The sequence below is a fragment of the Chiloscyllium punctatum genome, chromosome 8 (assembly GCF_047496795.1).
Source record: "Chiloscyllium punctatum isolate Juve2018m chromosome 8, sChiPun1.3, whole genome shotgun sequence".
NCBI lineage: Eukaryota > Metazoa > Chordata > Chondrichthyes > Orectolobiformes > Hemiscylliidae > Chiloscyllium > Chiloscyllium punctatum.
In genome coordinates, this window is record NC_092746.1 from 52,273,027 (window position 1) to 52,286,619 (window position 13,593).

General features: G+C 44.6%; 1 protein-coding gene across 2 annotated transcripts in view; it reads right to left on the reverse strand.

Annotated features, from left to right (window-relative positions):
• Positions 1-13,230, reverse strand: part of stx17 (syntaxin 17) — a 110,045-nt gene extending 96,815 nt beyond the window's left edge. The window contains exon 1 of one of the 2 annotated variants that reach the window (XM_072575557.1): positions 13,121-13,230. The gene's annotated coding sequence lies outside the window, so the exon portion shown is untranslated. Of the gene's footprint in view, positions 1-12,893; positions 13,022-13,120 lie in introns of those variants that run through there. The other variant, XM_072575556.1, reaches the window with a different exon arrangement.
• Positions 13,231-13,593: the final 363 nt, after the last annotated feature.

The window sequence follows — 13,593 nt, forward strand, 5'->3', positions numbered from 1 at the left end:
TTGGATAGAGGTGAGGGAGGAGGTGTGGGCACAGGTTTTACAGTTCCTGCGGTGGCAGGGGAAAGTGCCAGAATGAGAGGGTGGGTCGTAGGGGGTGTGGACCTGACCAGGTAGTCGCGGAGGGAACGGTCTTTGCGGAAGGCGGAAAGGGGTGGGGAGGGAAATATATCCCTGGTGGTGGGGTCTTTTTGGAGGTGGCGGAAATGTTGGCGGATGATTTGGTTTATGCGAAGGTTTGTAGGGTGGAAGGTGAGCACCAGGGGCGTTCTGTCCTTGTTACGATTGGAGGGGTGGGGTTTGAGGGCAGAGGTGCGGGATGTGGACGAGATGTGTTGGAGGGCATCGTTAACCACGTGGGAAGGGAAATTGCGGTCTCTAAAGAAGGAGGCCATCTGGTGTGTTCTATTGTGGAACTGGTCCTCCTGGGAGCAGATACGGCGGAGGCGGAGAAATTGGGAATACGGGATGGCATTTTTGCAAGAGATAGGGTGGGAAGAGGTGTAATCCAGGTAGCTGTGGGAGTCGGTGGGTTTGTAAAAAATGTCAGTGTCAAGTCGGTCGTCACTAATGGAGATGGAGAGGTCCAGGAAGGGGAGCGAGGTGTCAGAGATGGTCCAGGTAAATTTAAGGTCAGGGTGGAATGTGTTGGTGAAGTTGATGAATTGCTCAACCTCCTCGCGGGAGCACGAGGTGGCGCCAATGCAGTCATCAATGTAGCGGAGGAAGAGGTGGGGAGTGGTGCCGGTGTAATTACGGAAGATCAACTGTTCTACATAGCCAACAAAGAGACAGGCATAGCTGGGGCCCATACGTGTGCCCATGGCTACGCCTTTGGTTTGGAGGAAGTGGGAGGATTCAAAGGTGAAATTGTTAAGGGTGAGGACCAGTTCGGCCAAACGAATGAGAGTGTCAGTGGAAGGGTACTGTTGCGGACGTCTGGAGAGGAAAAAACGGAGGGCTTGGAGGCCCTGGTCATGACGGATGGAGGTGTAGAGGGATTGGATATCCATGGTGAAGATGAGGCATTGGGGGCCGGGGAAACGGAAGTCTTGGAGGAGGTGGAGGGCGTGGGTGGTGTCTCGAAAGTATGTGGGGAGTTTCTGGACTAGGGGGGATAGGACAGTGTCGAGGTAGGTAGAGATGAGTTCAGTGGGGCAGGAGCATGCTGAGACAATGGGTCGGCCAGGATGGTCAGGCTTGTGGATCTTGGGAAGGAGGTAGAACCGGGCAGTGCGGGGTTCCCGGACTATGAGGTTGGAAGCTGTGGGTGGAAGATCTCCTGAGGTGATGAGGTTCTGTATGGTCTGGGAGATTATGGTTTGGTGATGGGGGGTGGGGTCATGGTCGAGGGGGCAGTAGGAAGAGGTGTCCTCGAGTTGGCGTTTGGCTTCAGCAGTGTAGAGGTCAGTGCGCCAGACTACCACTGCGCCCCCTTTATCCGCTGGCTTAATGGTGAGGTTGGGATTGGAGCAGAGGGATTGGAGGGCTGCGCGTTGTGAGGGTGAGAGGTTGGAGTGGGGGAGGGGGGTCGACAGGTTGAGGTGGTTAATGTCCCGGCGGCAGTTGGAAATGAAGAGGTCGAGGGCAGGTAATTGGCCAGCGCGGGGTGTCCAGGTGGATGCAGTGTGTTAGAGGTGGGCAAAGGGGTCCTCGGAAGGTGGGCGGGAGTCCTGATTGTGAAAGTAAGCTTGGAGGCGGAGGTGACGGAAGAATTGTTCGATGTCACGGCGTGTATTAAATTCATTGATGCGTGAACAGAGGGGGATGAAGGTGAGTCCTTTGCTGAGGACTGATCGTTCATCCTCAGTGAGGGGGAGGTCTGGAGGGATGGTGAAAACTCGGCAGGGCCGGGAGCTGGGATCTGGTGTGGGTGTGGAGCTGGGAGTGGGGTCGGAGCCAGTACCTGGAGTGGGTGTGATGGTGGGGGGAATGGGGGTGGAGGCATGAGCAGGGGTAATGTTCCCCTCGGGATTCTGGGGGGGGTGGGGATAGTGACAGTGGGGTCTGTGGGGGGCATGTCAGCAGAATGCAGGTGAGTGGCACTGGTGGGGGTGGAAGTGGTGATGATCATGGCAGTAGGGGTGGCGGAAGTCACTGAGCGTGTGGCATCAGCGATGATGTGAGGGCCGGAAGTGGCTGTGGGAGTGGCCATGATGGGGGCAGAAGTGACATCATCACTCAGCGTGGGGGTGGTAGCTGCATCAGCCGCATGGCTAATGGCGTTTCCGAGGCCAGGGGAAGCTTCTGGAATGTTTGAGGAGTGCTGGTTATGGAGGTGGGTGGTTAAAAGTTTGTTGTACTTACAGTTTTTGATGTTTGAGATGGAGTTGAAATACTGTTTGTTGAGAATATGAATTCTCCTGAGGATGTAGTACAGAGTGGGTCCTTTGCAATTCTGAGAGAGTGTGGCCCTCAGCTGAGGCAGGGCTGACTGTAGAGAGGTTAGGTGCCGGCGCATTGCTGCAAGCGTGGAGTGGAGGATCTTGAAGGAGAACTGTTGCTGGTGTTTTTTTACACCAAAGGGACCTAATGGGCAACTTTTTCATGCAGAGGGTGGTGTGCGCACGGAATGAGCTGCCAGAAGAAGTGGTGAAGGCTGGTACAATTACAACATTTAAGAGGCATCTGAATGGGTATATGAATAGGAAGGGTTTAGAGGGATATGGGCAACGTGCTGGCAAATGGGACTAGATTAGTTGGGATATCTGGTCGACATGCACGGGTTGGACCGAAGGATCTGTTTCCATGCTGTACAACTCTATCTTTAAGTTACTTGTCAACACTTTCCTGCAAGTTTGTTGCCCTTTAACGTCAAGAAGGATCCTTTTCTGACTTCAGTGTGGCATTCAGGATTCTCCCTTTGCAGACTGCTGTAAAGGACTGTGGCCTTCTAAACTATCCTGCTGCATGCAAGGAAAAGCAAAATGTTTAACATTAGAATGAGCCTGGGAGAGTTGAGACAAACAATAGGCTCAGTGTGAACACCAGATGTTCTTAATTAGAGGCCTGATGCTAGCTACGCTGGCTTTGTCATGGTTACCAATATGAACAGGTCACATCTGATTAGATAAGAAATTTGCAATGTCTTAATATCAGAACTGTCTCCTTATTTTGATTTGGATTCTAATAGAGCGGAAAGATATGAAGCATCTTATCAGAAGTTCAGTCCTTGTCTTTAATTAAAAAATGACTGTAGTAGGCCTGGACATGTTAATACAAATTGAAGGGAATCTTAAAATGGATGTGAGAGAATGAATCTTTTTGGATGGATGTTAATAATGATGCTCCCTGAAAGAACAGATTTCTCAAATTGAAGGTATAAAAAGTTGATACTTGACTCACCTGAAATAGAAGGTTTAGAAGAGAGAAGGTTTTGGAAACAAAAACAGTGGAAAACTCAGCAAGTCTGGTAAATAATGGGGAGAGAAAGCAGCGCAGATCCAGTGACCCTTCTTTGGAACATATTTTGGAAAGCTGTAAAAAGCTTGGGGTCTAGCTAAATCTTTGAAATGAGAAAAGTGTTACGAATAAAGGTTAATAACCCTGTGTTTAATTTTGACAAAAGTAAATTGCGAAGTGCATCACAACTGTTGCTAATATTTAACAACTTGTATCCTGACAATGCACATGTAACATTGGTTAGGCCTACGATCATAAGATAACCAAACAAAAGCCATACTCAACAACTCACTCACCACAGATGTCACCAGAAACAAAGCTAAACATCCAAGAACTAACCAATGCTAAACAGTGAGCTGATCTGCATACAAGATTGTATCTCTGAGCCTATATCAAAGACCAAAAGCTTTATCTCGCTAGATGTATGACAATGTTAAATGTTGACTGTAGCTCTAGGTCTATAATGATTTTGATCTAGCCAATGGATGTCAATTCTTCATACTCCACAATGTTGAACTTTATGATGTGATAGTTGTGTTATTAACTATCAAATAAAGTAGATAGTTAATAAAAGTGTCACTGATTTTGATTTGAATAATTCCAGATATTTGTAGGTTAGTTACTACACTTGCAGAAATAACTTGCATTTCTAGGGAGCCTTTAACATAAACCAAATCCCAAATCACTTCACTGAAGTGCAAGTAAAACGTTAAACATCAAACCAGAGGAAGGGAGATTGGCAGGGAATAATCAAAAGCAAGATGATGTGTGCTTTGGGAAGAGAGAAATGGAGAGCTTTAGGCAAAATGCCCTAAGTGTAGGACTAAGCAGTTGAAGACAAGACCATCAATAGTGGTTGAAAGCAAGGAGATGCACAAGAAGCTAGAGACACTAGAGCAGAAAATTTAAGGAAAAGTATAAGGAGTAAGTTGGTTGCAGAGTTAGATGAGAATAAAGCAATGAAGGATTACAACATGAGAATGGCATTTGAAAGGCCAGGTGCCACTGCAAGATCAGTGAAAACAGAAGTTACAGCAAGCAAGGTAACAAGGCCTAAAATGTATAGAGGGAAAGGCAAAGGGTGAGCCAAAACAGCAGCAGGATACTTGCATGTGGATGTTACAAGGGCACAGATGATCATTTTAAGAACAGGTTAGGTCAGTTAGAGGTGGAGTTTGTTAATGTTATGAAGGAAGCTGTAGGAAGTAATTAGGATAGAGAGCAAATGGCATCAAAAGCCCATGCATTTATGTAGCAATTTTTACCAGAGTCTAGACCTGCTCCTCGGATGCTGCCTGACCTGCTGTGCTTTTCCAGCACCACTCTAATCTAGACTCTAGTTTCCAGCATCTGCAGTCCTTGTTTTTACCTCGCAATTTTTACCAGGCATCCCAAAGCACTTCACAGCCAATGAAGTACTTTTCAAATGTGGGCACTATTGTAACGCAGGAGATGCAGAAGCCAACATCCGCATTGCAAATAGCAATATGATAATAAGTGATGTCAGCTGAGGGACAAATATTAGCTCTTATTTGAATATATGGCAAGGAATATTTTATATCTACTGTACCAGGTAGATGGGACCTCAGTTTAACATCAAACTTTTGATACTAACTTAAGCCAATCTCATCTCAATTTAGTGACCATAGTGTCTGGAGAATAACGATCCCTGTTTGTGACATATGGTTAATGAAGTGCTGATGATTACTGGGGAAATTGATGAATTGTTCTAATTCTATTACTGTGTCCAAATATCCATATGTATATATTATCTTGCGTTTGTGACTGCTTTACCAAATAAAGGAGTTCATGAAACTGCAAAATTATTTTGATAATAACTATTACTGACAATACCTAAACAAAGACTTTACAGCAACGTATAGCAGCGCATATGAACAATTTCAAGTTTACAACGTTCCAGGTTGATAGAACCTTAAAAAAATCTGTTAAACGCTTCTCCAGCATGAATACTTTTATAATAAAGGCAGAAAGAATTTTAAAATAGCTAACCTGCAAAGTGAAACAGTTAACTTTCCAGGTCGATGATCTTTCATCAGAAGGATCTGCTGAGCATTGCTAACAGCGTCTGTTTTTATTTCAGATTTTCAGCATCTGCACTATTTTATTTTTGTACCAACTATTTATTGCTGATGATGCCTGTTATATTTCAGCTTTACATAATGTTTATTTCATGCCCTTTAGCAACAAATTTGGTTTTACACAACCAAAGCGCAACCCACCCAGACCCATTCCCCTATATTTACCCCTTCACCTAACACTACAGATTTAGCATGGCCAATTCACCTAACCTGCACATTTTTGGACTGTGGGAGGAAACCGGAGCACCCAGAGGAAACCCACGCAGACACGGGGAGAAGGTGCAAACTCCACACAGTCACCTGAGGCGGGAATTGAACCCGGGTCTCTGGCGCTGTGAGGCAGCAGTGCCACCGTGCCGCCCACTACTTGAATTGATTTTTTTTTGGACTAGAGAAGTTGAAGGAGAACCTGAGAGATATACAAGATTATGAGGGGCACGGACAGGGCAGATAGAAAGTAGTACAGGGCGACCCCCTACATCCACAGGTCCAGTTTCCGCAGCCTGAACATATTATAGGGAATGTTCCAGAACCAGGGACCAGGAACTGCTGGGAAGATACATTTCCTATTTAATTGAATGGATTCACACCTATCCGCGGGTTCTGGCTTCCACAATAGGTTTAGGAACACATCTCCCATGGGTACAGGGGAGACTACTATAGTTCCCTTTAGTTGAAGGATCAATAACAAGGGGTCACACTTTTAAAGTGGATGGCAGGTTTAGAAAGGATTTGAGGAAATACTTTTTCTCACCCAGAGGGTAGTGAGTGTCTGAAATATACTAGAGGGTAGCCGAGGCAGGTAACCTTTAAAACATACTTGGAAATGCACTTGAAATGCCAGTCAAGGTTATGTACCAAGTGTTGGAAAGTGGAACTAGTGAAGATATAGTACAGATTCAATGGGCCAAAGGGCCACTGCCATACAATAAAATTCCATGATCCTAAGAGTACATGTCAGTGCCTTTAAGTTACTGCATATGCATGACAACATGATTAAATTTAAAGGTCCAGTGGACTTGGATGAGTGAGCCACTTGTAGCAAAAAATAACTCAGCAAAGCATGATCAAGAGAGGTGGCAAGGTTGTCACACTGAGTTAGATGAGGCTGTATTTGGAAATTAAACCCCTATCTGTGGATAACCTAGCAAAGGGCAGCCAATAAATGAGGCCCAAGTTGGAGTCCCACTCGATCCAGAGGTGTGCCATGATATGTCTGAACAGGTTAATTACAAATATCTACAAATGAGGAAAAGGAAGTCAAACATAGATCTTAGTCTATTCCCTTTATCCTGTGGGATTATAATCGTCTGTGGAGAAGGGATATGCTAGAGCTGCTCCTCCTCAGAGCTTTACTGCTTCTGCAACATAGCTAAGCTGTGTTGCAGGCATGTATCATGAGCGAGGGAAGGCAAGACTCAACTCAGTAGACACTGAATCACTTGAAAGTTACTGGACAAAGTTGCAATTCACAAAGAAAAAAGCAATTTTCAGGCTAAAATACCTTTCTGTCAGTATTACGTTTTCACTGTAGTTAAGAATCTTGTTGAATTTAACTTTTTTTTTGCTAGAGCAAACCAGGTTAGTAATCATTTTCCACCATTCACTCACCTCATCCAACCTGGCAAGACATAGAAACATTGTGGAATCAATGTTTTAGCAGTATAAATCAGAGAATGCAATTTAAGATTAATGACTTTATTTGGATTTTATAGATCTGAATTGGTTACCTGACAGATATAACAAATTGGAACTACCAGAGCAAAAGCCAAAGAGAATGGTGTCACACTGGGACCCCATGCCAAAGATCTTTCTTGGAGATCTAAACCTTCATACACACACAACCCACCCCTCCTTGCCTGGGGAAAGACCTGAATGCCAGCACCAAGCACTCACAGATAAGCCTGGCAGATGTCCAGATGTAGGGGTATGTTGTTTTGATCTCAGCTACATGCTTCCTTAACTTTATCCCCATTCTGAGCCTATTTTGAGCTTTGATGTAGAGATGCCAGTGTTGGACTGGAGTGGACAAAATTAAAAATCACACTACTTGAAAGTCTAATGACCCTGAGTTTGGAGATCCAGTAGATGTGACAGAATGGGAGGTGGATGAGTGGATGTGTAGGTGAGGGGGTGGGGAGAACTTTGGCAAGCACTGTTTTAGTCCCAAATTAAAAATGGCATTTTCCCCTGCAGCAACGATAATTTTTTATTCCCTCAACAACCACAATTTGACCACTCTAAACAAGATGCCACTTTGTGTTGTATTAGAACAAGTTTGCACTATACCTACTGTTTTATTTAATCACTTAATTTAACATTTTATTCTTGACATTTTCAGTTTCCATTTTTCAGACTATATTCATAGGTGACTCTTAGCTCTCTACATGCTTAGGTATGCTTTCACTTTCCCTGAAATCTAAGTAATGCATTATAAAGTGCATGGTTCCTCCCTCTCCATTCTGCAGTCTCTTCTGCCCTGCCCTCAGTCTCATCACGCCCTAGACCTTGGCCTGACATGTTCCCAATGCTATTCTCTTTCAGATGATGCAATTAAATACAATAAGCGACTTAAATATCATCCCATGACTTCCTTGTTGTGTAATCTGCCACTTGGTGCAGCAGGACTGCTCTGGCTTTGCTGCACGCACATGTTCCGTATCACTTGTGAGTATACCATAACATATATTTTCATTGCTTGAAGAAGGAGTATCTGAATTCAGAGTCCCCAGCACAAGTCCCAGTTATGGGACCTTGAAGTTCAATTAACACAGTTCTGTTTTGCAGTATTTTGTATTTGCTGGTGACTTTTTTTGCATCTACATTTCGGGCTTAGAATCGTCTATTACTGTTGTTCTTTTACTAGTTGATAAATTCATTTTCCAGCCCCTTACTTCACCCCTATTTTCCAGCCCCTTTTTCCATCTCTGCCCCAGTCCCCAGCCTTTCATTCCACTCCGACTTCACAAATAGACAGTCAGTACGGATTTACAGAAGGGAAATAATGCTTCACAGATCTATTGAAAATGTTCAAAGAATTAATAGTTAAATTGATAAGGGGAGCCAATGGTTGACTTGGACTTTCAGAAGGCTTTTCATAAGGTCCCACATAAGAGACCCACATGTAAAACTAAAGCGCATGGGGCTGTGGGTTGTGTATTGACATGGATAGAGAACTGGTTGGCGATGGGGAAAAAAAAAAGAGTAGGAATTAATAGGTCTTTTACTGGGTGGCAGACAGTATCTACTGGGAGGCCACAGGAATCAGTTCTTGGACCCCAGTTTATTCACAAAACGTATTAATGATTTAGAGAAGGGAACGAAGTATAATCTCTCCAAGTTTGCAGATGACATAAAGCTCAGCAAAAGGGTTATCTACTTTGGTAGCAAAACCAGGAAGGCAGGTTATCTAAATGGTGACAGATTGAGAAAGAGGGAGTTGCTATGAGACCTGGGTGACCTTGTACACGGTCACTGAGTATAAGCATGCAGGAGCAACAGGTGGTGAAGAAGTCAAATGGTATATTGGCCTTTACAGAGAGACAATTCAAGAATAGAAACAGGGGATGTCTTGCTGAAACGCAACAGGGCCTTGTGTACATTTGGATCTCCTTATCTGAGAAAGGGTGTTCTTTTTATAGGGGAAATGCAGCAAACATTTAATGGACTGATCTCTGGGATGGCAGGAACGTGGTGAGGTTAAAACAGTTACGATTATGTTTGCTGGAGTTCAGGAGAATTAGGACAGACCTCATAGAAACCTACAAAATCCAAACAGGACCAGACTACAAAGATATATGCAGGAAGGATATTCCCAGCAATGGGAGACTCCACAACCATGGGTCACAGTTTAAGGATATGGAGTAAATCATTTAGGGCTGGGAAGAGAAGAAATCTCTTCACCCAGACTGGTGACTGTGTGGAATTTGCTGTCACAAAAAAAAGAGGTTGAAGCCAAACCATTATGTTTTTAAGAAGGAGTTAGATATAGGTCTTAAGGGATGGGGTATGAGTATGGGGAGAAATAGGAACAGGATACTGAGTTGGATGATCAGCCATCCAAGTAGCTTCGAAATCAATGTTTCGGGCAAAAGCCTGATGCTGCCTGAACTGCTGTGCTCTTCCAGCACCACTAATCCAGAATCTGGTTTCCAGCATCTGCAGTCATTGTTTTTACCACCTGGATGATCAGCCATGATCATTTTGGAAGGTGGAGTGAGCTCAAAGGAATGAATGGTCTACACTTGCTCCAATTTTCTGTTTCCAGCCCCTCAGTTCTCCCCTCCACCCTCCAACATTCTGGTCCCTTTTCTCTCCCCCTCCCCCAACCCAGTTTACACCAAAAGCTTGGGGACAAGGAGATCATAGCTAGTAAGTCGGAATAGTAAATGCAGGAGGAAGAAGTAAAAGTCTAGAAACTGGAGAAGCAGTGAAGGGCAAGAAACCTGGTAGAGGCGGGGGGGGGGGGGGGCGGTGGTGTTCGTAAGGGGCTAGAAATTCAGAGGGGGGAATGTTGGGGCATAGATACTGAGGCTGGAAAGTGAGGGTTGTTGTGAATATCTATCAAGTGGAAGGAAGGGCTTGAAAGGGGAGGGTCAGAGGCTTCAAATAGAGGAGAGCATTTAAGAAGTTTTGAACAAGTTAATAGTTAACTGCAAACAGGAAATCTGAGATGTTGCATTCCTCTTAAATTAAATTAATGTCGAGTCAAATCTAAAGCTGTAGCAGTTCAAGATAGGCTGGGAAAAGTGATGGATATTATTGCAATGAACATTGTGTTGACTGTACAATTTGGTATTGACAAATATCAAAGACAAGTATTTGTGTGTTATTCATATTTCAAATATTGAGAGGTCCAGTGGCTGTATTCAAGACAAATATATAATGATTTAGCAACAATCCACTGAAAGTATATTTAGGGTGCTGGCTTTTTGAGTATAAAAGTGTCTTTTTTAACAAAGGAAAGTGACTGTTACTAACTTAAACCTACAGTCTTGTGCTAATTTAAAATGATATGGTTAAAGGGGATATTGATGAATTCTATTTCTGCTGCTATGCAAATCCAAATCCGCAATATCCCATCCATTCAAATACAGAAGGTATCGTTAGTACTTGGGTATGTCACACATCACTTAATGAAGGAGTTAATGAAACTGAAACGAGAGCCCCTGAAAACCAACAAGTAGTCCTTGAGAAATCTGAAGAGAGCCCCCTGAAAATAAACTTAGCTTGAAACCTGCTTTAGAATGTTTCAATTGAACCCAACTCCACATATCCTCAAGAAGTGCATTCCAGATTTTAACTGCTCACTCCACAAAAAGGTTTTCTCAGATCTCTTTTGCTTGCTTTGCTGTTTAATGTTTGCTCTCTTGTTCTCAATCCTTTCACAAGTGTAGGAATAGTTTCCCTCTATCTACTCTTTGCAAATACCTGGAGTTTGAAGACATTGCTAATTTCTCCTGTCTTCGCAACTGAAGTCCCTCATCCATGGAACCATTCTCATTTTTGTTCTGAGCACGCTTTAATGCCTTCACATTTTCTTTTAAAAGTGAATTGCACAGAACTAGATGCAATAACCTAGCTACGATTATAAGTTTGTAGATGACACCAAAATTAGTGGTATACTGGACAGCAAAGAACATTACCTCAGAGGACCTTGATCAACTGGGCAGATGAGCTCAGGAGTGGCAGATGCAGCTTAATCTAGATAAATGTGAAGTGCTACACTTTTGATAGGGCAAATCAGGGCAGGACTTGTGTACTTAATGATAAGGTCCTGGGGACTGTTGCCAAACAAAGAGACCTTGGAGTGCAGGTTCTTAATTCCTTAAAAGTAGAATCGCAGGTAGACAGGCTAGTGAAGGGGACATTTGCTATACTTGTCTTTTTTGGTCAGTGCATTGAGTATAAGAGTTGGGAGGTCATGTTACAGCCGTACAGGACATTAGTTGGGCCACTTTTGGAATACTACACACAATTCTGTTCTCCCTGCTATAGGAAGGAGGCTGCGAAACTTGAAAAGGGTTCAGAAAAGATTTCAAGAATGCTGCCAGGGGTGGAGTGTTTGAGCTACAGGGAGAGATTGAATAGGTGGGGTCTATATTCCCTGGAGCATCGGATGCTGAGAGACCTCAGAGTTTTATAAAATCATGAAGGGCATGGATAGGATGTATAGTCAAGGTCTTTTCCCCAGGGTAGGGGAGTCCAAAACTAGACAGCATAGGTTTAAGGTGAGGGGGGAAAAGATCTAAAAGGGACCTAAGGGTCAACTTTTTCATACAGAAGATGGTGCATGTATGCAATGAAGTGATGGAGGCTGGTATAATTAAAAGGCATCTGGATGCGTATGTGAATAGGAAGGGTATAGATGGATTTGAGCCCAATGCTAGCAAATGGGACTTGATTATTTTAGGCTTTCTGGTTGGCATGGACGAGTTGGACTGAAGGGTCTGTTTCAATACTATACATCTCTATCACTGGGTTAAGTACTCAATTCAAATTCAGCAGAGCCACCTTGGGCTTTATTAACCTCTCAAATTCTGCAGCCTCCTTTGATAACTTGTGTTAATACACTCACTGCCCAGAGGTTTAAAAAAAGTTGAACATTATAGGCATATTGGAGCTTCACTTTGAGATATACAAGTCAAGTCAAACTAATAGGCTCTACGTGCAAGTTTTACTCATTTCTGCTACTAGATGGGAGTTATAATTTGCAAGTGTCCCCCTGCTTGCCACATGTACAATGTCCATACACATCTGGGTGACTATACCCACCCACACTGGTACTGCAAGGTTTCTGCTGTGAGTGCGGCTCAAATCTGGGATTTAGAGATTTACGCTGGAAAGTTGCACTCTTAGTCTGGGTGGATGATGGGATACTGTGTTGGGTTGGTGGCACCAATCCTGGGTTGTCCTAACTTGCCACCTGATGATCTTTCTGCTTCGCCCTTCACCTTGTGGCCATTGAGCCAAAAAGACAAGGGCAGCAACAACACCCCACTTGCACTGTGAGGAATCCAGGACAAATCGTCCCGGGGAAACCGGATGGATTTCCGTAAAAACACTGGCCACCTCTCAACCCATTGGCGACAGGGCAAGCCCGGACTCTGGCACCAACCACTGAGTACACCGATGTCCCAGCGGGTACCACCGGGGATCTGAACTCAACTTTTCGGCAACAGGTCGCCGCTGTTCAGGTTGTGGGAGGAGCCGAAGCTCTGCTCGTACCCGGCTCCGGGGCCCGTCTGACACGGGGGGGGGGGGGGAGGGGAGGGGGGGGGGGGGGGAGGGGAGGGGGGGGGGGGAGGGGAGGGGAGGGGAAACTCCAGTAATTCGGCGGAGATGGGCGGGCTCTCTCTCACACACACACTCACACACACACACCTGAAGACCTACCTCGGGGCCCTGCCCACCCACGGGGTAAAAAAACCCGAAGACAAACCGCTCTCCCGTTCGACTGCAATCGCCGCAACTTGACAGAACAGCCACTTCCGGTGCCACCTCAAAACAAACCCCCCCCGAGAACCAGGCGCGGCTCCATCGGGCCTAGAGACTCACAGCTCAACGTGGACATGTTTACAAATCACCCCCCAAAACATGGGCTGAAGTTGTCGTGTCCCTACCTTTAGACGAGGAGGTCTAGGTTCACGTCCCACCTGTTCCAGATGTGTGCGATAGCAGGTTGATTGGAAACTGTCGGCAATCACCGAAGGAAACAGTTTCAATGTGTTTACTTTTACTTTCGTTCTCCACCAACAACTTTTTTTTTAAGTCACGCGATGCATTTACACAAATACACATTTTAGATTAAGCTGCTCAGATAATGTAGAAACCGGCCTAGAGGGATTATCGCTAAACTACAAATCCAAAAATTGAGATAATCACATTTTCTGTGTTTCTATAAAAGTGTGGAAGCATGCCATTCGGCCCATCAAATCCATACCGACCCTACAAAGAGAATCCCACCCAGACCCATACCCCTACCCTATGCTGTATTTCGCATGGCTAATCCACCCTGCCTGCACATTCCTGGACTCTATGGAAAATCTAGCTTGGTCAATCCATCTTTGGACTGTGGGAGGAAACGAGAGCAACC